Raw genomic sequence first — 24,006 nt, 5'->3', positions numbered from 1 at the left:
AGTGGTAGAACATTTATATACATAATTCTTGGTTCCAGCTATCACCCTACCAAGCTGTTACAATATCTTGACTATATTCCTTATGCTATACATTACATCCCGGTTACTTATTTATTTTACCATTGGAAGTCTGTCCTTTTTTTTTTTTTTTTTTTTTTGTGAGGGCATCTCTCATATTTATTGATCAAATGGTTGTTAAGGACAATAATATTCTGTATAGGGGAGTCAATGCTCAATGCACAATCATTAATCCACCCCAAGCCTAATTTTCGTCAGTCTCCAATCTTCTGAGGCATAACAAACAAGTTCTTACATGGAGAACAGATTCTTACATAATGAATAAGTTACATAGTGAACAGTACAAGGGCAGTCATCACAGAAACTTTCGGTTTTGCTCATGCATTATGAACTATAAACAGTCAGTTCAAATATGAATACTCATTTGGTTTTTATACTTGATTTATATGTGGATACCACATTTCTCTCTTTATTATTATTATTTGTAATAAAATGCTGAAGTGGTAGGTAGATACAAGATAAAGGTAGAAAACATAGTTTAGTGCTGTAAGAGAGCACATGTAGATGATCAGGTGTGTGCCTGTAGACTATGTGTTAATCCAAGCTAGACAAGGGCAATAAAACATCCACATATGCAGAAGATTTCTCTCAGAACAGGGGGGGTGAGGTTCTAAGCCTCACCTCTGTTGATCCCCAATTTCTCACCTGATGGCCCCCCTGCGACTGTGCCTGTCTTAGGTTGTTCCTCCCTTGAGGAATCTTACCCGTCTCTGGCTAACCAGTCATCTTCCGGGGCCATACAGGGAAATGTGAAGTTGGTAAGTGAGAGGGAAGCCTTATTGTTTGAAAAGGTTAGCTTTTTACTTCTTTGCATATTTATGCCCTGTAGCTTCTATGCCCAGCATTTGTCTTGAGGTATCTTTACCACTTGGAAGAATTATGATACTCGGTAAATTTGATATGAGGCACGAATTCTATTTAAGGGTTGTAATTAGGAAGGAAGAAGAAAAGCTATAGAAGTAGCAGGCGGAAGAAAACTTGGGAAGATTGATTATTTCTTTGACCTATCTTCTTGTAGAGTAACTTCAGCATATATAAGTTTTAAGCTACTACTTAAATTGCGCACACACATTAACATAATAGGAGTATAGTTACATAACCAAAGCATATCTGTAATTACCAGCCATCACCAGTGAAACCAAGAAAACCAGTTAGGCACCTTAGGCATTTATGAAAACTTATCTATGATATGGTGGATATTGTCCAACTGAACTTGAACAGTCTGAGAGAAATCAGACAAATTAAAACAACCCATTCCTGGGGAATGTTCACATGCCATATGTTCTTTTAACAGTAAATAGTCTGTAGTTGTAAGATTTTGGAGCGCTACAATTTGCACTTCTCCAAATTCTTGGTTGAGTTCCAACAGTATAGATCCAGTCAAATTTGTTGTTTTACTGTATGCACAGGCCAGCTTAGATAACTCCTTCCTCATTCCCATGGCAAGTCCAGGAACTGGTGGGATGAGTGCATCTACAGCTGTAGCAGTGCGTGGATCTTTGTTGGGGTTTTTTGATGATCATCTTCTGGCATGAGTCTTCCAGAGAGTGCAGATGTTGGAAGTTCTTTTTCATATCGTATCTTAGTTCATTTTCTGGGTAGCCCAATTAGGCTTTGATCCTCTGTATAAACACAAACAGACCCTTTGCCTACACTTTTATATGCCCTTTATACCCTTGTGTAGAACTCGTTGGAGGTTACCACACAGGAACTGCCTTTTTTTTTTTTCCTTTGTTTTTGGTATCACTAATCTACACCTACATGACGAATATTATGTTTACTAGGCTCTCCCCTATACCAGGTCTCCCCTATAAACCCCTTTACAGTCACTGTCCATCAGCATAGCAAAATGTTGTAGAATCACTACTTGCCTTCTCTGTGTTGTACAGCCCTCCCTTTTCTCCTACCCCTCCATGCATGTTAATCTTAATACCCCCCTACTTCTCCCCCCCTTATCCCTCCCTACCCACCCATCCTCCCCAGTCCCTTTCCCTTTGGTACCTGTTAGTCCATTCTTGAGTTCTGTGATTCTGCTGCTGTTTTGTTCCTTCAGTTTTTCCTTTGTTCTTATATTCCACAGAGAAGTGAAATCATTTGGTATTTCTCTTTCTCCGCTTGGCTTGTTTCACTGAGCATAATACCCTCCAGCTCCATCCATGTTGCTGCAAATGATTGGATTTGCCCTTTTCTTATGGCTGAGTAGTATTCCATTGTGTATATGTACCACATCTTCTTTATCCATTCATCTATTGATGGACATTTAGGTTGCTTCCAATTCTTGGCTATTGTAAATAGTGCTGCGATAAACATAGGGGTGCACTGATCATTCTCATACTTGATTGCTGCATTCTTAGGGTAAATTCCTAGGAGTGCAATTCCTGGGTCAAATGGTAAGTCTGTTTTGAGCATTTTGATGTACCTCCATACTGCTTTCCACAATGGTTGAACTAACTTACATTCCCACCAGCGGTGTAGGAGGGTTCCTCTTTTCCACAGCCTCGCCAACATTTGTTGTTGTTTGTCTTTTGGATGGCAGCCATCCTTACTGGTGTGAGGTGATACCTCATTGTAGTTTTAATTTGCATTTCTCTGATAATTAGCGACATGGAGCATCTTTTCATGTGTCTGTTGGCCATCTGTATTATCTGTATTTCTTTTTTGGAGAACTGTCTGTTCAGTTCCTCTGCCCATTTTTTAATTGGGTTATTTGTTTTTTGTTTGTTGAGGCGTGTGAGCTCCTTATATATTCTGGACGTCAAGCCTTTATCGGATGTGTCATTTTCAAATATATTCTCCCATACTGTAGGGATCCTTCTTGTTCTATTGATGGTGTCTTTTGCTGTACAGAAGCTTTTCAGCTTAATATAGTCCCACTTACTCATTTTTGCTGTTGTTTTCCTTGCCCGGGGAGATATGTTCAAGAGGAGGTCACTCATGTTTATGTCTAAGAGGTTTTCGCCTATGTTTTCTTCCAAGAGTTTAATGGTTTCATGGCTTACATTCAGGTCTTTGATCCATTTTGAGTTTACTTTTGTATATGGGGTTAGACAATGGTCCAGTTTCATTCTCCTACATGTGGCTGTCCAGTTTTGCCAGCACCACCTGTTGAAGAGACTGTCATTTCGCCATTGTATGTCCATGGCTCCTTTATCAAATATTAATTGACCATATATGTCTGGGTTAATGTCTGGATTCTCTAGTCTGTTCCATTGGTCTGTCGCTCTGCTCTTGTGCCAGTACCAAATTGTCTAGATTACTATGGCTTTATAGTAGAGCTTGAAGTTGGGGAGTGAGATCCCCCCTACTTTATTCTTCTTTCTCAGGATTGCTTTGGCTATTCGGGGTCTTTGGTGTTTCCATATGAATTTTTGAATTATTTGTTCCAGTTCATTGAAGAATGTTGCTGGTAGTTTCATAGGGATTGCATCAAATCTGTATATTGCTTTGGGCAGGATGGCCATTTTAACGATATTAATTCTTCCTAGCCACGAGCATGGGATGAGTTTCCATCTGTTAGTGTCCCCTTTAATTTCTCTTAAGAGTGACTTGTAGTTTTCAGAGTATAAGTCTTTCACTTCTTTGGTAAGGTTTATTCCTAGGTATTTTATTTTTTGATGCAATTGTGAATGGAGTTGTTTTCCTGATTTCTCTTTCTGTTGGTTCATTGTTAGTGTATAGGAAAGCCACAGATTTCTGTGTGTTGATTTTGTATCCTGCAACTTTGCTGTATTCCGATATCAGTTCTAGTAGTTTTGGGGTGGAGTCTTTAGGGTTTTTTATGTACAGTATCATGTCATCTGCAAATAGTGACAGTTTAACTTCTTCTTTACCAATCTGGATTCCTTGTATTTCTTTATTTTGTCTGATTGCCATGGCTAGGACCTCCAGTACTATGTTAAATAACAGTGGAGAGAGTGGGCATCCCTGTGTAGTTCCCGATCTCAGAGGAAATGCTTTCAGCTTCTCGCTGTTCAATATAATGTTGGCTGTGGGTTTATCATAGATGGCCTTTATTATGTTGAGGTACTTGCCCTCTATTCCCATTTTGCTGAGAGTTTTTAACATGAATGGATGTTGAACTTTGTCAAATGCTTTTTCAGCATCTATGGAGATGATCATGTGGTTTTTGTCTTTCTTTTTGTTGATGTGGTGGATGATGTTGATGGACTTTCGAATGTTGTACCATCCTTGCATCCCTGGGATGAATCCCACTTGGTCATGGTGTATGATCCTTTTGATGTATTTTTGAATTCGGTTTGCTAATATTTTGTTGAGTATTTTTGCATCTACGTTCATCAGGGATATTGGTCTGTAGTTTTCTTTTTTGGTGAGGTCTTTGCCTGGTTTTGGTATTAGGGTGATGTTAGCTTCATAGAATGAGTTTGGGAGTATCCCCTCCTCCTCTATTTTTTGGAAAACTTTAAGGAGAATGGGTATTATGTCTTCCCTGTATGTCTGATAAAATTCCGAGGTAAATCCATCTGGCCAGGGGGTTTTGTTCTTTGGTAGTTTTTTGATTACCGCTTCAATTTCGTTGCTGGTAATTGGTCTGTTTAGATTTTCTGTTTCTTCCTGGGTCAATCTTGGAAGGTTATATTTTTCTAGGAAGTTGTCCATTTCTCCTAGGTTTCCCAGCTTGTTAGCATATAGGTTTTCATAGTATTCTCCAATAATTCTTTGCATTTCCGTGGGGTCCGTAGTGATTTTTCCTTTCTCGTTTCTGATACTGTTGATTTGTGTTGACTCTCTTTTCTTCTTAATAAGTCTGGCTAGAGGCTTATCTATTTTGTTTATTTTCTCGAAGAACCAGCTCTTGGTTTCATTGATTTTTGCTATTGTTTTATTCTTCTCAATTTTATTTATTTCTTCTCTGATCTTTATTATGTCCCTCCTTCTGCTGACCTTAGGCCTCATCTGTTCTTCTTTTTCCAATTTCGATAATTGTGACATCAGACCATTCATTTGGGATTGCTCTTCCTTTTTTAAATATGCTTGGATTGCTATATACTTTCCTCTTAAGACTGCTTTTGCTGTGTCCCACAGAAGTTGGGGCTTAGTGTTGTTGTTGTCATTTGTTTCCATATATTGCTGAATCTCCATTTTGATTTGGTCATTGATCTATTGATTATTTAGGAGCGTGTTGTTAAGCCTCCATGTGTTTGTGAGCCTCTTTGCTTTCTTTGTACAGTTTATTTCTAGTTTTATGCCTTTGTGGTCTGAAAAGTTGGTTGGTAGGATTTCAATCTTTTGGAATTTTCTGAGGCTCTTTTTGTGGCCTAGTATGTGGTCTATTCTGGAGAATGTTCCATGTGCACTTGAGAAGAATGTATATCCCGCTGCTTTTGGATGTAGAGTTCTATAGATGTCTATTAGGTCCATCTGCTCTACTGTGTTGTTCAGTGCTTCCGTGTCCTTACTTATTTTCTGCCCAGTGGATCTATCCTTTGGGGTGAGTGGTGTGTTGAAGTCTCCTAGAATGAATGCATTGCAGTCTATATCCCCCTTTAGTTCTGTTAGTATTTGTTTCACATATGCTGGTGCTCCTGTTTTGGGTGCATATATATTTAGAATGGTTATATCCTCTTGTTGGACTGAGCCCTTTATCATTATGTAGTGTCCTTCTTTATCTCTTGTTACTTTCTTTGTTTTGAAGTCTATTTTGTCTGATATTAGTACTGCAACCCCTGCTTTCTTCTCACTGTTGTTTGCTTGAAATATGTTTTTCCATCCCTTGACTTTTAGTCTGTACATGTCTTTGGGTTTGAGGTGAGTTTCTTGTAAGCAGCATATAGATGGGTCTTGCTTTTTTATCCATTCTGTTACTCTGTGTCTTTTGATTGGTGCATTCAACCCATTAACATTTAGGGTGACTATTGAAAGATATGTACTTATTGCCATTGCAGGCTTTAAATTCGTGGTTACCAAAGGTTCAAGGTTAGCCTCTTTAGTATCTTACTGCCTAACTTAGCTCGTTTATTGAGCTGTTATATACACTGTCTGGAGATTCTTTTCTTCTCTCCCTTCTTGTTCCTCCTCCTCGATTCTTCATATGTTGGGTGTTTTGTGCTGTGCTCTTTCTAGGAGTGCTCCCATCTAGAGCAGTCCCTGTAAGATGTTCTGTAGAGGTGGTTTGTGGAAAGCAAATTCCCTCAGCTTTTGTTTGTCTGGGAATTGTTTAATCCCACCGTCATATTTGAATGATAGTCGTGCTGGATACAGTATCCTTGGTTCAAGGCCCTTCTGTTTCATTGTATTAAATATATCATGCCATTCTCTTCTGGCCTGTAGGGTTTCTGTTGAGAAATCTGACGTTAGCCTGATGGGTTTCCCTTTATAGGTGACCTTTTTCTCTCTAGCTGCCTTTAACCCTCTTTCCTTGTCCTTGATCTTTGCCATTTTAATTATTATGTGTCTTGGTGTTTCCCTTCTTGGATCCTTTCTGTTGGGGGTTCTGTGTATTCCCGTGGTCTGTTCGATTAATTCCTCCCCCAGTGTGGGGAAGTTTTCAGCAATTATTTCTTCTAAGATACTTTCCATCTCTTTTCCTCTCTCTTCTTCTTCTGGGACCCCTATAATACGGATATTGTTCCTTTTGGATTGGTCACACAGTTCTCTTAATATTGTTTCATTCCTGGAGATCCTTTTGTCTCTCTCTATGTCAGCTTCTATGCGTTCCTGTTCTCTGATTTCAATTCCATCAATGGCCTCTTGCATTCTATCCATTCTGCTTATAAACCCGTCCAGTTTGTTTCATTTCTGCGATCTCCTTTCTGGCATCTGTGATCTCCTTCCGGACTTCATCCCATTTCTCTTGCGTATTTCTCTGCATCTCTGTCAGCATGTTTATGATTCTTATTTTGAATTCTTTGTCAGGAAGACTGGTTAGGTCTGTCTCCTTCTCTGGTGTTGTCTCTGTGATCTTTGTCGGCCTGTAGCTTTGCCTTTTCATGGTGATAGGAATAGTCTGCAGAGCTGGGACGAGTGACGGCTGGAAGGACTTCCCTTCTTGTTGGTTTCTGGCCCTCCTCTCCTGGGAGAACAGCAACCTCTAGTGGCTTGTGCTGCGCAGCTGCGCGCAGAGAGGGCTTCTGCTTCCTGCCCGGCTGCTATGGAGTTAATCTCCGCTGTTGCTGTGGGCGTGGCCTGGCTCGGGCAGCTACTCCAAAATGGTGGAGTCGCGTTGGAGCAGGAGCTGCTGGGAGGCTATTTATCTCCGTAAGGGGCCTCCCTGCTCCCTGCAGCCCAGGGGTTAGGGTGCCCAGAGATCCCCAGATTCCCTGTCTCTGGACTAAGTGTCCCGCCCTGCCCCTTTGACTTCCAAAAAGCACCCGCCAAAACAAAACAACGCCCACCAAAAAAAAAAAGAAAAAAAAAGTTTAAAAAAAAAAAAAAAAAAGTTTTTAATTAAAAAAAAAAAAAAAAAGGTGGTCGTTCGTTTTTCTTTATTCTCCGGTGCCAGCCTCAGGCCTCTGCTCACCGGTCTTTCTGCCCTGTTTCCCTAGTATTGGGGTCCCTATCCCTTTAAGACTTCCAAAAAGCGCTCGCCAAAACAGCAAAAAAGCAAAAAAAAATGGTCGCGCGCTTTTCTTATGTCCTCTGTCGCCCAGCCTCCAGTGCCTGCTCACTGTTCTTGCTGCCCTGTTTTCCTAGTATTGAGCGCCCTGCACTCTGGCTCGGATGGCTGGGGCTGGGTGTTCGGCAGTCCTGGGCTCCGTCTCCCTCCCGCTCTGCCTGCTCTTCTCCCGCCGGGAGCTGGGGGGAGGGGCGCTCGGCTCCCGCGGGGCCGGGGCTTGTATCTTACCCCCTTCGCGAGGCGCTGGGTTCTCTCAGGTGCGGATGTGGTCTGGATATTGTCCTGTGTCCTCTGGTCTTTATTCTAGGAAGGGTTTTCTTTGTTATATTTTCATATATATATATGTTGTTTTGGGAGGAGATTTCCGCTGCTCTACTCACGCCGCCATCTTCCGCCCCTCACTTCAGCATTTTATTAAAAATAATAATAATAAAGAGAGAAATGTGGTATCCACATATAAATCAAGTATAAAAACCAAATGAGTATTCATATTTGAACCGACTGTTTATAGTTCATAATGCATGAGCAAAACCGAAAGTTTCTGTGATGACTGCCCTTGTACGGTTCACTATGTAACTTATTCATTATGTAAGAATTTGTTCTCATGTAAGAACTTGTTTGTTATGCCTCAGAAGATTGGAGACTGACGAAAATTAGGCTTGGGGTGGATTAATGATTGTGCATTGAGCATTGACTCCCCTATACAGAATTTTATTGTCGTTAACAACCATTTGATCAATAAATATGAGAGATGCCCTCACCTCACAAAAAAAAAAAAAAAAAGGACAGGCTTCCAATGGTAAAATAAATAAGTAAAATAAAATAAAATAAAATAAATAAAAAATAAATAAATAAATAAAAACAGCACCCATTTATCATCTCACAGTTCCAGAGGGCAGACGTCTGAAACTCTCCCTCGACTGAAGTCAAGGTGTGGCCATCAAGCCTCCTTCTGGAGGCTCTGGGTGAACCCATTCCTCGCCTCAGCTCCAAGAGGCACCTGCATCCCTGGCTCCTGGCCCCTTCCAGCTTCAGTGTCTCTCTGCCTCTGCCTCTTCTGCCTTCCTCTTCCACCATTAAAGGCCCCCTAAGATTGCGTTAGGCCCATCCAGAAAATCAGGACCATCTCAGTTGAATAGCAACCTTCAGTCCTTCCGCAGCTCTAACCCCACCTTGCCATGTAACCAATAAAGTCACAGGTTCTGGAAATTAGGACATGGACGTCTCTGGGGGCTCATTATTCTCCCCGCCCCGGGGGTCGATCGGATGCCTGTGCAGGGAATTGCAGTGCACTGGCGTTAGCGAGATTCGTGAGGAGGGAGAACACAGCACCCGCTACCCAAAGGAGACCGTAAGTACTAACTGTTGTTGGCAACTGACCCAGCGGGGCCATCAGGATGAGGGGAGAGAGAGCCAAACCGTGCAGGCTTCCTCTACCAGGGACCTCTTCCCCTGGGCAGGGGAATGATAGACAGCTGCAGGAGGAGCCGGCAGGGAAGATGAGTGTAATTCCCACATGTGGGTCTGGGGTGTTACAGCCACCAGGGGACCCCGTGCTATGGGGCCACTTGGGCTGGTTATTCTGCCCCCCACTCCCTGGTCCCCGGAGTCTGCCCTGTGATGATGAAGTGATAAACGTCAATCATATGCTGTATTATCCAGGAAGCAGGTAATTATTCACCCACTGTGACGCACAGGGAAGGACTTGAACTAGAAACAAGAACTTGGGGAAGCCCAAGGATGCGACCTGCCCTGGGAAGCAACAGTGGCCAGTACACACAGAGGCACGGGCTGCCGCAGGCCCTGACTCCAGCCTGACGCCCGCAACACAGGCACTGCTCTCCGTGGGGGGCCACAGGGACCTCACGCGGGGGACTCAGCTCAAGGGCACCTCTTCCAGGAAGCCCGGAGTGTCAAGTTCCCCTTCTCTGTGCTCACACGGCCAGGAAGACCTGAGCCACTGGCGACCCCAAGGCTTTGGTGCTGCCTGTTGCTCTGTCCTCCCCAGAACTTAAGGCAGGAGCAGGAACTGGCGGGAAGCCTTGAGCTTTCATAAGACAGTGGGATGCTTCCAATCAGATAGAGGGAAGCTTCATTCTTCTCTGCAGGTCATTGGTTTTCATAATTCTCAACAGACTCAGATACCTGAGAAAACTCCTCAAGGGCATATGCGGGCTTCATTCAGCATCGCGCACCAAAAACCTAGGACTGGGCTGCATTACTAGGAGTCTCAAAGGGAGGAAGGGACAGAAGGAGGGAAGAATTGTTCTTTTCTGGACCTGAAGGAAGCATCTCATGTTCCCCACTGTTATAAATAAGTGGCTGAGTGCCTGTTCCTTCTTTTGGGTGCAGATGGGTAGGCATCTTGGCACCACAGAACTGCAGTGGCCAGGCCGGGGCCATGCTGGGTGTTTGCACCCAACATGCCCCAGTGCCCTTTGAGCCCCCCACCCACGCAGCCAGGCCAGCCCTCGCACCGTGCTCCAACCTGGGAAGTCCCCAGACTCCCCAGCAGAGCCAGGAGACAAGGGCAGAGACCTGAGCCCCCACAGAGGCCAGAGACAGTCCCTCTGCCTCTTCCTCACCTGCAGCCCTCCCTTGACTCGGGGTCAGCCAGCAACCAGGGCCCATCCGGGCCTGGAAGTAGCCTGGAGCGTCCATAAACCACCTCAGCTTTTTCTCTTGTTTATATTGGGTTTATCATTATTATCATTACTGCAATTTTTAATTTTCCTCATCCTGTCTTCGGAAATGATGCCACAGGGGAATAGTTTTACTTTAATCAGATTGGCCTGGTCTGTGGATAATCGGGACAAGCCACGGAACTGCTGCAAAACTGGATCATCCCTCAACTTGACTGGGAGATTCCTGCCACCCCCCAAACCCCGAAGCTGTCCCTGACCCTCCCCAAATGTCCCTGTCATCAGTTGCCTGTGCTGGGCAGAACCATGTTCCATGCCTTTCTGATCAATTCCGAGAGCCTCCACATCAACTCTCAAAGTCAGCGGTGCTCAAATCCTGTGACAAAGAAGAGCCCTATGCTCCAAGACCCATTTAACAGATGAGGAAACTGAGGTACTGGGCGAGGCCTCTGCTTCCCTGGGCCCAGATTGGAAAACACTGTTTCTCCCCTTGACTCCCACATGCTCTGAGTTACTCTCCCCGCTTTTTCTTCACCCAAGGAGGCTCCCAGTAACCTCCATTCCTACTCTGAGAGGTCCTGTGCGGGTGACCCCAAGCCTCTTGGATAATACATGCAGAACTGAGTGTGCAAACATGACTTAACTTAAAAGCTTTAAGAACCATCATCCCATCCCCTACTTAGAAAACGTGCCCTCAGCCCACAGTCACAGTCACAGTTGGCCATCTCCAGGTGCGACAAGCACCATCAAGGGCCCAGGCAGGACTTCCCTGGGGATCACAGAACAGGACCTTCCCTGTGGGCAGTTGTATGAAAATGTACCTGCAGGATTTTAATGTATGGATGTGTCTGAGATGACAGGGAGAAGCTAATGCCATGGAATGATTTGATCGTTACCCACAGTTCCTCTAGAAATAGAGGCTCAGTATGGCATGCAGGGCCACATGGTCAAGCACCAGGGCCAGTCAAGAGGCAGAAAAGGAGGAGGGAGATGCATAGCCACAGTCAGTGCTGGGTATTCCGTGGGTAAGGCCAGGGGAAGCTGCCTAGGATTGGCTAGTCTGAATAATGTGGGCGGGCTTTGGGCTGAAGGGCGGGCCTCCAGTTGTCTGTCACCAGGGCCCCGGGTGATTCGGGCAGGGCTTGGTGGGGGAGAGCTCTATAAAGCAGGTGGTTGAGGGCAGAGAGGCAGGACTGGGTGGTTTGTATATGAGGTCTGTGTTCCAGAGTCTCTGGATCTCTCTCTAGGAATCAGCTAGCCCTGGGCAGGCCATCTCCTCACTGCCATCAAGCACCCCCACCCAAGATTCTGAACCATGAATAATACAGAAACTGTAAAACATGATTAATACAGCAGTGGGGAGGAGGAGTGGGTCTAAGAATATGCCCACAACCTGCACAAACAATAAATCTTCCACAAGAGGTTCCAGCTGCCAGCCCAGGAGAGCCCCATACCCCACCACACCCCCAAGCAGGAGCAGACCCTCTCACACACGTTTCCATCTGAGGCCTATCTTCTGTCTTTGATTGTCACTTTACCTTGGTTTCACCTGGATTAGGATGGTAACTGGGGGCACATGGAGAGCAGGATACAGGGACGTGCATGCAATGAGACTTGTTCTGGGCCCTCCACCGCCCACGGGCCTTCCAAAAGCCAGAAACCTCCATGTACTCCCAGACACCATGCGTACTCAAGGACACACAGTCCAGACAGTGGGGTCCACCTCTGCCCCAGTGCGTCATTGTATCTGCCATGGAGAGTCCCACAGAGTACAGGAGCCATAGTTGTGAACAAGGGTCTGGGGCCTCCCACACAGCCGCCTGGGTATGAAGGCTGGGAACAGCCCAGTCAGGCTTCCCTGAAGGCTCTAGCTGCTCACACACATGCTATGGCCTCAGGGTCCCATGGGCCCTGCCACCTGAGGGTCTTTGTCTCCCCATTCACTGGTAGCCAATGCATAAAACCCTCCTTAAATTCCTCTTTTCTTCAGCATCTAGTTTTTTTCAAATGCCCATCTCCCTGTATTTTTGATGAAATGAGGCTTGTTTCTTTATGATGAGAAGGCATTGGCTTCGAAGCCAAAGCACACTGGGGTTCAAATCTCATCCCCACAATTGTTTAGCAAGTTACTAAATCTATCTAAGCCTCAACTCCCTCATGTGTAAAATGAGAATCATAAGACCAATGCTGGAGGTGTGTGATGAACAAATGCAGCAGCATGTGATGAGCCTGGCACACAGCAGATTCCTCAGAAGAGGGCATGGTACCTGTATGTTCCTAAGCCCACAGAAGCACAGATACTGAAGGCCTTTGGGGCTGAGGGAGACCATGACTGGGTCCGTGAGGGCAGCAAGGAGTCTGTCCAGGCGGACAGGCCTGAGTGGGAAAGCTAGGGATCAAGTCCCTTCCTAGTTAGGCTGAAGAAGCTCCTGCTGTCCCCAGGAGGCTGGCCCCCTCTGCTCACCACATGGCCTTCCAACAGTCCAAGCCAGACCCAGCAGGGAGCCCCAAATGCCAGCTAACCATCCTGGCCCTGGGATCAAGGGTTCAACACATGTGTGCGCAACACATTGCAATAGGGGAATAACAAATCATGGTCTCTGGCTGGGGAGCTGCACATCAATAATGCAGAATAGATGGCATAACTGCACAGTGTGCCTGCCTGTACACCACAGTGACAACAACGGTAGGATTAACTCACCTGGAAAACACTGAACACAAGGGATCTGTGGCAACAAAAGAGCCACCTGGGAACCTGGAGCCCCAAGGAGAAGGAGTATGCTGGCCTGTGTCGCCAACAAGGGACCTCTTCACAGCTGCCCTCCGGCTGGCATGAGACGCCACCATCAGCCCGTTCCTGGAGGAGCCACCTGGCTGGCAACACCAGTTGCGTAGGGGTCCCCGAGGTGGAGCCTGTCTCATAATGATGCAGTGGGAGTGATAGCAGACTGGAGCTCTGCCCAGGACTGAGCAACAGCATTGTTCTTGAGCCTCCACAAAGGCAGACACAGAGGCCATGCTCTACATTCTGGCAGAGGAAGAGCTGGCTGCCCACTGAATGCTGCCAAACCCCTACACAGGCACCATAACAAAGTTAGGCCCCTGTCCTGCAAAGGGCAGCAGGAACAGAGAACAGAGCCGGCTGATCCAGGGACACTCTCCCTGGCCCCTGCTGGGTGCAGGCAGTGCAGAGCACATGGCCTCCTCAGCTCGGCTGCAGCACGCGCTCGCCCAACCACGTGCCTCCCCCCAACATCCTCCTCGGAGAAGCCCCCCGTGGACCAAGGCCAGCTTACCCTGAGTGTATCCGCCTTTTCCAGCATGTATCCCATGCCACCTGGCAACGGCACACAACCACTTTCACGTGTGTCAGGTACACTCCTACGTAAAGGGTCTCCGAGGGATGCTCCATATCTTCTCCTCAAATAGCTTGGGGCACCCGTAGGTTTTCATGGAACCTTACCGAATGAATGAATTACAAACAAAATGCCATTAGAGGATTGCTCACTGCATGCCAGGCACTGTGGCTTTCATTCAGTCCCGACCACGACCCTCCAAAGTACATATTATTGTGCCTCTTTAGGACCTCTAAGAAGCTGAGAAGAAAGGAATTAATTAATTTGTTTAAGATAATACAGCTGGGAAGTGGCAGGGCTGGGATGTGAGCTGAGTTCTTCCTGACCCCAGAGCACCTTCTTTTACTATATCCTGTTGTGGTAAATGTAGTTTTATTTCCTATTTCTGCTTCTATAAATTAGGGATATGGGTCTAACAACATGCACATGAGATCACCTTCTACTACACCAAAAATGTGATGAGCATTGTCTTGCCAGTGGGTCTCAGCCCCAGGCAAGCTGACTATGGATTCAATGTGACCAAAGAAATGACAGTAGAATGTTCTTGGGGTGAAAGGGTTTATACCCAACTTTATTTCCACGGTGGCAGGTCAGTCACTAGAATCCCATTCACTCAGAGCGAGTCTGCAGGCAGCAAGCAGATCTCTGCCTCTGGGCCCCTCTGTCCACACAGCCATCCTCTGGGCCTCTGTCCTCAGTGCTACCACCATTCCAGCCTCTGCTCTGCTCTCCTGCAGCCTTGCAGCCCTGCCACCCTGTCGCCCAGAGCACTGGGAGGAACTCTTTATATAGAGTCAATAGCAATGTATTGCCCACAGGTGTGCAGTGAGCTAGCCAACCAGGGCCAGGTGAGAATCCTGGCCACAGGAACCTTCACTTTATCCACACTCCACCCCTCCAGGATTCTCTCCTCTCACTCTATGTGCCCTCAATCCTCTGTAATGGTCCCTGTGCAAGAAAGCTGGAGCATTATAACCAAGTCCCCTAATAACAACAGAAGCTACAACAATATACAAATAACAAAAATCACAACAAATTATAATAACCCTCAAGCCTGAGGAGATCCATTGCCAACGAGTGGTCATCCTGGCTGTAGTCAAACCAGTTCTGCTCAAAGGAGTTACCCAACAGGACCACGGGTGGGCCCTACAGTACCCACCTTCTCCAGCCTCTCCTGCGGAAAGTCTTGCAGACACACAGGCCTGTATCTCTACCCTCTGCTTCGTCCTCAGCAGCCGGAACCGCCGCTCCGGTCCCAGTTGCTGCCACAGTTTCAATTTCTTTCTGTCTGTCTGCTCCTGCCTTTTCAAACCAACCCACATCTGGGTCCTCGTGACCCTCACCGGGCCCTTTAAATTCCTCCTTCGAGAAGCAGACCGTATTTCCTTTTGTGCTTGAGCCTGAGGGTAGAAGCAGAGCGTGGGGCGCTCCACGACCTAAGGAAGGGCTGCACCTCTCCTGGGGGAACCCGCGGTTGCCGAGTCCTTCGGGCTCTCCACCAGCTTCCAACCAGGTGGGGTCTCCACCGCGGAGGGGCCGCTGCCTCCGGCACTGGCAGGGCCTCCACCTGCACCTGCTCGTCAGACCTCCGCTCCTCCGTTCCTGGGGCCGGCGGCTCCACTGCATCCTTCCCCGGCCCCGCGGCACCTGGCAGCCTGCGTGCTGCTCCTTCTAGGGCCGCTGCTCCTGCTCGTGCTGCTTCCTCTCGGGCCACAGCACTTCGTCGTGATGCCAGTTCAGTCAGCTTTCTCTTGGGGTGGACCCCGGTCCTCCACCCCTTCCCAGTACACGTCCGCAGGGGACACTCGAATGTCTCCCCGTCCACAGGTGCAGCTGCTGAAACACTCCTTCCATGAGGGCAGCCTGTTCTTTATCCTTGGTCACCAATGATCCCTGCCGACTGTCACCAATTGTCTTGCAAGCCCCGGGCAAGTTCGCTATGGATTCAGTGTGACCAAAGAAATTGACAGCAAAACATCTTGGGGTGAAAGGGTTATACCCAACTTTATTTCCAGGTGGCAGGTCAGTCACTAAAATCCCATTCACTCATAGCAAGTCTGCATGAAGCAAGCCGGTCTCTGCCTATGGGCCCCTCTGTCCGCACGGCTGTCCTCAGGGCCTCTCTGCACAGTCGCCCTGCACAGCCGTCCTCTGGGCCTCTGTCCTCGGCACTGCCACCACTCCAGCCTCTGCTCTGCTCTCCTGCAGCCTTGCAGCCCTGCCACCGTGTCCTGCCCAGAGCACTGGGTAGAGCTCTTTATATAGAGTCAACAGCCATGTATTGCCCACAGGTGTGCAGTGAGCTAGTCAACCAGGGCCAGGTGAGAATCCTGGCCACAGGAACTTTCATTTTATCCACAAAGGGTTATACCCAACTTTATTTCCACAGTGGAAGGTCAATCACTAAAAGAGCAAGTCTGCACACAGCAAGCCAGTCTCTGCCTCTGGGCCCTCTGTCCGCACGGCCATTCTCTGGGCCTCTGTCCTCAGCGCTGCCACCACTCCAGCCTCTGCTCTGCTCTCCTGCAGCCTTGCAGCCCTGCCACCATGTCGCCCAGAGCACTGGGCAGAGCTCTTCATATAGAGTCAATAACAACATATCGCCCACATACGTGTAGTGAGCCAGCCAACCAGGGCCAGGTGAGAATCCTGGCCACAGGAACCTTCACACTTTATCCACAGCCATGGAGATAATTACAAGGCGGTTTGTGGGTGAGCTCTTCCAAAAAGTTCAAGGAGGTCCCCAGTGTGTGTTTGAGTCAAGAAAGTGCTAGCTGCTGTAACAGATAAACCTCAACATCCCAGGGGCTTTGTTCTTTTTCTCTTCAATTCTATTTGGCAGGTGGGATGGGGTCTCCGCACTGCGTGGTCATCTAGGGACTCAGGTCGATGGAGGGGCCTTGCTAGTCAATGTGTGGCCCTGATCATTGACGTCCAGGCAGAGAAGGAAAAGGAGAGAACTGGGTAGGGGGAGACGGTCCCAAGGGAGGCTTTGGGGAGCCAGGCATGTGAGTACTAAGACTCCGCCACACAGCCACGGCTGGATGAAGAAGTGCTGGGAAGTGTGGCTCCTGGCTGAGCAGACGCCACCCTGTAACAGCTCAAGCCCCTGGAAGGAGAGGACGCATCTTTAGTAGACATGCAACCATCTCTGCCACACTGCACTTGGCATTATGTTGTCATACATATAAAGACTTGTCCCTGCCATCCCAGGCTCAGAGGTAAGGATTTGAGAGTAGAAGTTGCATCATTTATGGTGCATCTACCATGTGATAGGGATGTTAACATAGAGGGTAGCATTTCCTGACGATTAGGAGGGTAGGTGCTGGAGCCAGCTGACCACGCTTGCTGACTTAACTCGGGTGTAAGCTCCCTGAGTCTCCGTTTCCTCTGCTGTAAACTGGGGTCAGTAGCACCCAGCTCACTGGGTTTGCCAAAATGAAATGAAGCAATCTATGTAAAACCCTGCCTGGTTCACAACAACAAGCATTCCACAATGGTAGTTATTATTATATATACCACATTTACCTGATGTCATTTAATTGCATTACAATCCATCGTGATAGGCTGGAAGAAGTCAGCACGTTGGTCAGGGCTACACCCCATTAAGTGATAGAGCTGGGAATTCATTCCGTATCTATGTGACTTATGGGAAACCAGGAGAGCTGTGGGCATGCAGGTGGAAGGTACAAAGCCCCGGGGAGGAGCCTGGAGGGGGCCGGGAAGAAGAAAAGGGATTACGAGTGTTTCCTGTGAAGGCCCAGAGTCTGCACCAGATAAAAGGGAGATCAGAGAGCAGTGACTGCAGCCCGCGTCATGACAGCTGACAGCCTGGAGGACAGCAGAGGCTGCCAGTGCTGAAGTCCCTTGGACAAGAAGACATGGGCAGTGCTATTTACATCCTCCACAGATAGGGCCCACTGCCCACTGAGTACCAGTAACCACTGGACTGCTCCCAGGACCCCCAGGTCCCCTCTCCCAGCAGTGAATTGTCTCTACCCAGCAACTGTTGTCAATTGTACTCAATACTGTTGATTATTCAACTCAATTCGAGATTATGAACACTTACACTCTTATAAATTGTTAGTGTGAAAAGGAAATTGGTGATGCCAAGCGGAGCATATGGAACTCTGTGGGAGAACTTGATCAGGCATGGCATTTAAATGTTGCTAAATGAGACCACTAATAAGAACTAGGGTTCAGAGCATAGGGAGAGAGGGGCTAGCATAATCATAAAAATCTAGAATTCTGCACTTAGGTCATTTTGCCTGGGTCTGAAGGTCTTGCTCCACTTGAAAGAAACCCACACTAGACTTCTTAGCCAATGCATTACAGGCATGTGCCTGCAGGAAAGGGGAAGGGAAACTCTAATTAGCAGACCTGTAGTCAAAGAATGAGCTTGGTCCCTTCATCAGAGGATTGGCAAGGGCACATTCACATATTCCAAATTAAAACAAAATGCGCAAGATGCATACATACCTTCTTCGTACCATAACCTGCTTCAGCAGTCTTTTGGGATTCACCAACAGCCAGTGCCTGTGGTGGCACACAGATGGGGCTCCATGCATGCAAGGAGAGGAGCCTGTCCCACCCCGACCCCTGAGATTTTTCTGTAAAGTCTAGCAGTCGGGAAGCCTAGTAACCCCATCCAAGGCCCAGCTGACAAGGACAACCAGGGATGCACCCTGGGGCTGCTTGATACTTGATGCCTGACCCCTTTGGGTGACCCAAGTTTTCAAAGCAGTCTCCCTCAAACAGTTTATACACTAACCAAAGGCCCTGCCCTCACTTAAGACCACATAATGGCCTAGGCATAACTCCTGGCATGCCACAGGGCAGGCTGTACTGCTTTCCTCTGTGTCACCGGCCTGTCTCAGGCCAGGGCCAGAGCGGAGCACACAACCCCTTGTTTTTCCATTTGCTCATCTGTTCCACATTCATTGGACAGCTATTATATCCAGGGATTTCCTTTGAGATGATGAAGATGGTCTCTGCCCACTGGCAAGTAGAGGAGATAGTAAAATATTATGAACATAATGTAATCAGTGCTGGACCAGAGGGGAGAGAATAAATAACTCAGGTATTTATTGGTTAATACCAAGTTCACACTTGCAGACAATCATATGCATGCATGTGTGCACACACACACGTGCACACACACACACACACACCATTCCTCCAACTGTGCCACAGCTCCCTGACAGTCCACAGCATGCTCAGGAGCAGAGAATTCTAAACCTCAAAAGAAAATGAATGTGAAAACTCAGCTACTGAGTGGGAAATCCCTCTTCTCGGCACAGGAGATACTGGGGTGCCAGCAAAGTATGTTCTGCAAACCCAAGAAGCAGCCCCTCTAAAACTGCCTCCTCCAGCACATGTATGGAGATCAGGGAGTCTCCAGAAAGCCCGTCAGACCCCCGGTGCACAGCCAGCTCCCCAGGGAACACAATCTGACCATGTCCCTCTTCAGCCAGCTCCCCAGGGAACACAATCTGACCATGTCCCTCTTCTGCCTGAAATGTTTCGGCAGTTCTGACATCTACAGGACTCATCCTGTCTTCACTCTTAGCCTGTCATACACAGGCATGCATGCACACACCTTGTTTTACACATCCATGGCTTTGTTTATACTTTTCCTCTCACTAGGACTTGTTGGCGGTTTTTGTTTCCTATTTTGTTTTCTTTGGTCTGATCCTTACTCTTTAAGAGCCAACTCCAGCACCATCTCTTCTTGGAAGCCTTCCAGAAGCCCCAGCCTCCAAGCGTTCTCATAAAATCCAGTGCCATCCCCACCTGTCACTCACCACATTGCATTAACATCTCTCTGTACTCTCCTTGAGGATACCAGTCTCTCTGCGCCTCCCCCACCGCCACCCCCAGCAATGTATAGTCCAGCCCCAGCTCATGACCAGGGCTCAACAAATACCGGTCATCTGAAGCAGGCAACCTAAGGTGAAACCACATCCTCTGAGTCACGAGTTCTGCTACATTAGGGAGGGCAGGTTGTGACGAACACCATTGGGCAGTGTCCCTGGCAGGTTGGGGAGTGAAACGCCTGGTGTGAGCATCCCCAGGGAAGGTGTCCTGACCTACTCACCTGAACACACTGGCGGTATGGTGGGCAGAGCCTAAGGAAAGGACTCCATCAGGTTCCTGAAGCATGACGATAAACCCTCACAACCAGTCCCACTGGTCTCTTTCCACATTTACTAACTTTGAGGCCTGAATGGCTTCTCAAAGAGTGAGAAGAGCATGTGCTCTCCAACTGCCACAATCCTTCAGCCTTCCTGGCGACTATATCTCATTGTATATTAATAAATCAGCATCTGGCTTATGAATAAGACCTTTGGGAGTTGGATGAGTGTAAATCAATGTGTCAGGACCTGATGCTTCCCTGGAAAAATGACATGGAGCTTCTGACCTCAAACAGAGGACCCAGTCTTCCCATGGTTACGCACAAGGCAGGTGTCCAGCACTGACCCCTTCCCACTTCTGTACTGTCCTGTATCATGTACCAACTCTGTGAATAATCACAGATCTCCTAATTCAAAGTAAACCAGTGCCTCGGTCAGAAAGGGGGATGCCACTCATCACGGACTGTTAGAACTAAACAGGGGCTTACGGATCAGCTAGCAAAACCTGGGGATTTCACCACCAAGAACTGGGAGGGACAACACAGTGAATTCTAATCTACCTCGGTCGTGAGAAGAATGTAAGAGAAGTCTGTTCACTTGAGGAGCTTACAGAAGGGTTTGGGAATTGTGTGGTTTAACAGAGAAAGTGAACTTTAGAGTCAAATAGGGTTCAAAGCCCAGTTCTGACCCCCACTAGCTGTACGGCCTTAAGCAAGTTCCAGAATGGCCTCTAAGCATCTAGTTCTTCACCTATAAGGTGAGAGTAATGATATCTATTGCACAGTCATGTTAATTGAGATTCTGTGTATATCACATGGCTCATATATATAGTAGGTGCTCAATAATAGTTTTGCTGCATGAACCAAAGAATAGTATAAGGACATAAATAAGGGCTGGACTCTGATGCCCACTCCACATACCGTTAGAGTTCAAAAAAGAGGAAATGCCTACTCAGGGTTTTATGTAAAGCAGACTGGTAGGTTTAGGGAGTGGTTCAGCCTGGAACCCTCTAGAGTTATTTCACACCTATGCAAATATACCCACTGGGTCCTACAATCAAACCAGCCATTCCATAGCTCACCCCCTCACCCTGTAACAGATTAAATAGCATCCTTTCAAAATTCATGTGGAAGTTCTAACCCCCAGTACCTCAGAACATGAACTTATTTGGGAATAAGAGCCCTCCAGATATAATTAGTTCAGATGAGGTCATTCTGGAGTAGGGAGGACCCTACTGGGGTCCCTCCTAAATGCAGACATCCGGATACAGATGCACGGGGAGGATGGCCCCCCAAGGTCGGAGAGATACTGCCACAAGCCAAGGAAGCCGGGGAAGGCCTGGAACTCCCCCCTCGTGCCTTCAGAGGAAGCAAGACCCTCCCAACACCTTGATCTCAGACCTGCAGCCTCCATGCTTGTGAGACAGTAAATTTCTGCTGCCGAAGCCATGCCACCGGTGGTACCTTGTTGTGGCAGCCCTGGGACACTGACACACAACCACGTCCACTGCTTCCATTGCCATCTTGCCCTGGGAGGCACCAGACCCAAGTCAGTGGGGGACCCAGGGGGACCTCCCCTCATTCTCTGGGCTCAAGGATGTCAGCTAAACACATTCCCAGCCCCTCCAAGGTCTGTGGCCCTCTCTTCCCATCTACCAGGAAGAGTGGAGAAAACCTGCATTCCAGGTCCACAGTTCCTGAAGACAGATGCACAGAAGCTCAGGTAAAGAGCATTTCAGGGTCTCCAGTCCTGCCTGGTTCTGAAGGTCACTCCAGCCTCCCTGCCTGTGGCTGTCCAGCCTCTGCCCCAGCACAGATCAGTGTGGGAAGTTTATTATCTCTTTAAGTGGAAGGTTCCATTTTTTAAAAAGCTTTAATTAATGCCAAGTTCTTCATATAAATAAGTTAAGTTGGGGGAGTTACAGGTCTTTCTTCCTATAACTTCCATCCCTTAGCCTAATATTTCTGCCCTCAGGGGCCATGTGGAAAAGGAAATGAAAAACCCAGGCACACATCTTCTTGGCAGCTCTTCCGGAGTTACGGGCTTACCGTGTCCCTTCGAGCTTCCTCCTTCCTCAGCAAGACATCCTTCCTGCTCATCTCCTCCCTAGAAAGGGAGGTGGCCGTGTGGTCTCACGTAAGGAAGAAGTTCACTTCATCAGTAAGTCTTGGTCACTGTTGCTTCTGGTTTGGGGCTTAGCGCTGGGTTTGTCACATCATGCAGCTGCTCCCCCCACCTCTTTTCCATCCATAACACACATTTGATGAGCATCTACTACAGGCTGGGTGCTGGGCCAGGGACTGGGAGAACCGTGCAGGTGACAAGCTCCTGGCAGGCAAGGCAGCCCAGACTGTTGGAACAATGTGGGAAACACTTTACCCAAACAGGCAGCAAATGAAAGTTAAAGACAGAGGGAAATAAGATACCCTCCAATGGATGTTGGACTCCCAACAAGCTCAGCTAAGCAGAAGATTACTGTCCCCAAAGAGGAAGAAAAGGAAAGCAGGACTGACCTGAAACCAACCCCTGACCTCATTTAAAGAATCCCTTTTTTTAGCCCATACCCAGGACCCCTACTTGGGGTGTAAATTCCCTGAAAAGTCAGATCTTTCCAGGACATGAAACTGTTGGCTGCCCTTTTGAGGGCTGAAAGCAAAGAGCTCCAAAATTTATGCACTACATTAAGCGCGATGCCTCAGTATCCAACTAGGTTAAATTGCTTTCTATATTTAAATTGCCTGCTAGCTGGTTAGTTGTGGGAGCCACAGCTGTGAAATGGATAGTTCCAGCCAGCAAAGAGAAAGGCATGAATCCTAATAGATTAATCTGTTATAATTAGACAGTCCTGTAAGACTAGGACTCAGAGCCCAACTCTTTGGAGAAGTAGGAGAGAGGTGAGGAGCACCCCCTCAGGAGTGGGGGCTCACAGCAGGAGAAGAGCAGGAAGGTGAACGGTGAGGTGGGAGGCTCAGGAAGGTCGCCAAGCCACAAGCCAGGAAAGCCCGAGTGAGGGCTGACTGGGGGGACAGAGACCGTGAGTGGGGGGATTTGCTCCCTGCAAAAAGAGATCTACAAAGCCAGCAGGGTAAACAGAGATAAGAAGGGAAATGAATAGCAGTGACCTCCTCCTTCCTCCCTCCACCCTCTCTCCTTACTCTAGACGTCCTTTCCTCCTTTGGAGTGACAAGAACTCTCCAGAGGCCAGCCTGGAGCAGCGCATTCTGCTTTTCCCTCCTCCCCCCACACTTCCCTCCTGCCAAGACCAGAAAACCCTCAAGAGAGTGAACACCCGGCAATGACACGCATCCCACCACCACCTCAAAGTGACCTGGGCTAAGGTGAGGGGTTGAGATCCAGGTGAAGGCAGGCTGGGGGATGGAGCTGGAAGCGGAATGGGGGTGCATCTTTCTCACCCAGAGCAAGTCCCGAGAAATCCCTCCTAACTCCGGGTCAAAGTAATGACGGTTCTAGAATATAAATGTTTGGTCATCTGGGTCGTATCCAAGTTAAGCTCTTGTCCATCTGGAATTCTGGGACAGTTTTGAATGTCTGGATGCTCCCTGGGACCATCTTCTATCTCAAGACAACCTCCAGGACCAGAATGGCCACCCCACTCAGTGCCTACAAACTTTTGCTCTTGCATTCCAGTACAGGCGCTTGGCTCTGGCAGGCCGGACTTCTTCACTCAAAGATGCCTCAAAGTAGCTAGGAAGGCAAAGGGCGCTGCTGCTAAATAAGGGGCCTAAAGGCTAGCCAGGCTCAGAGTCTCAGACTGTCCAGACAGGATTTTCCTAAGCAACACACATACACACACCGAACTCTAGCTTTATCTGGAGACTGACAGAGAAAGTAAGAAGGTAGTCCAAATGTTTAGACAACAGACAGTGGTCAGGGAATAAGCTAGCTTCTTGATTTACTGACTTACCAGGGGCACCAGGAGCCAGGCATTCATAGTTGGCATCATATTGAGCAACCAAACCCTGTTTCACCAGCTTGGGAAGGATGTGCAGCAAATCAAGCCTAATGCCTCCAGTACTGCTTTTGACTCTAAAACAAATCAGGTATCCACTGACCACCCATCTGCCAGGGGCCATGCAAAACTGTAAATCCAGAGCCACATGAATAATCAGAAATGAAGAGAGTGGGAATAAGACACGAGCAGCAAAAATGATCTAGAAATAGGGGCAATGCCTACTATAGGCTTCCAGATCAGGTGTGAGCAG

At 47.7% G+C, this 24,006-nt stretch overlaps 1 long non-coding RNA gene across 1 annotated transcript in view; it reads right to left on the bottom strand.

Moving 5' to 3' along the window:
- The window catches only part of LOC130679600 (uncharacterized), a 70,154-nt gene extending 54,924 nt beyond the window's left edge, over window positions 1–15,230 (bottom strand). The window contains exons 1-2 of the long non-coding RNA XR_008992613.1: window positions 14,809–15,230; window positions 13,590–13,751 (exon numbers count right to left, since the gene is read on the bottom strand). This is a non-coding gene — a long non-coding RNA (uncharacterized LOC130679600). The remainder of the gene's footprint in view (window positions 1–13,589; window positions 13,752–14,808) is intronic.
- Between the last annotated feature and the right edge of the window lie 8,776 nt (window positions 15,231–24,006).

This window comes from Manis pentadactyla, chromosome 1, assembly GCF_030020395.1.
Source record: "Manis pentadactyla isolate mManPen7 chromosome 1, mManPen7.hap1, whole genome shotgun sequence".
In the NCBI taxonomy this organism is placed as follows: domain Eukaryota; kingdom Metazoa; phylum Chordata; class Mammalia; order Pholidota; family Manidae; genus Manis; species Manis pentadactyla.
The sequence above is the reverse complement of the archived record's forward strand: the minus strand, read 5'-3'. Positions and strand labels throughout refer to the sequence as shown.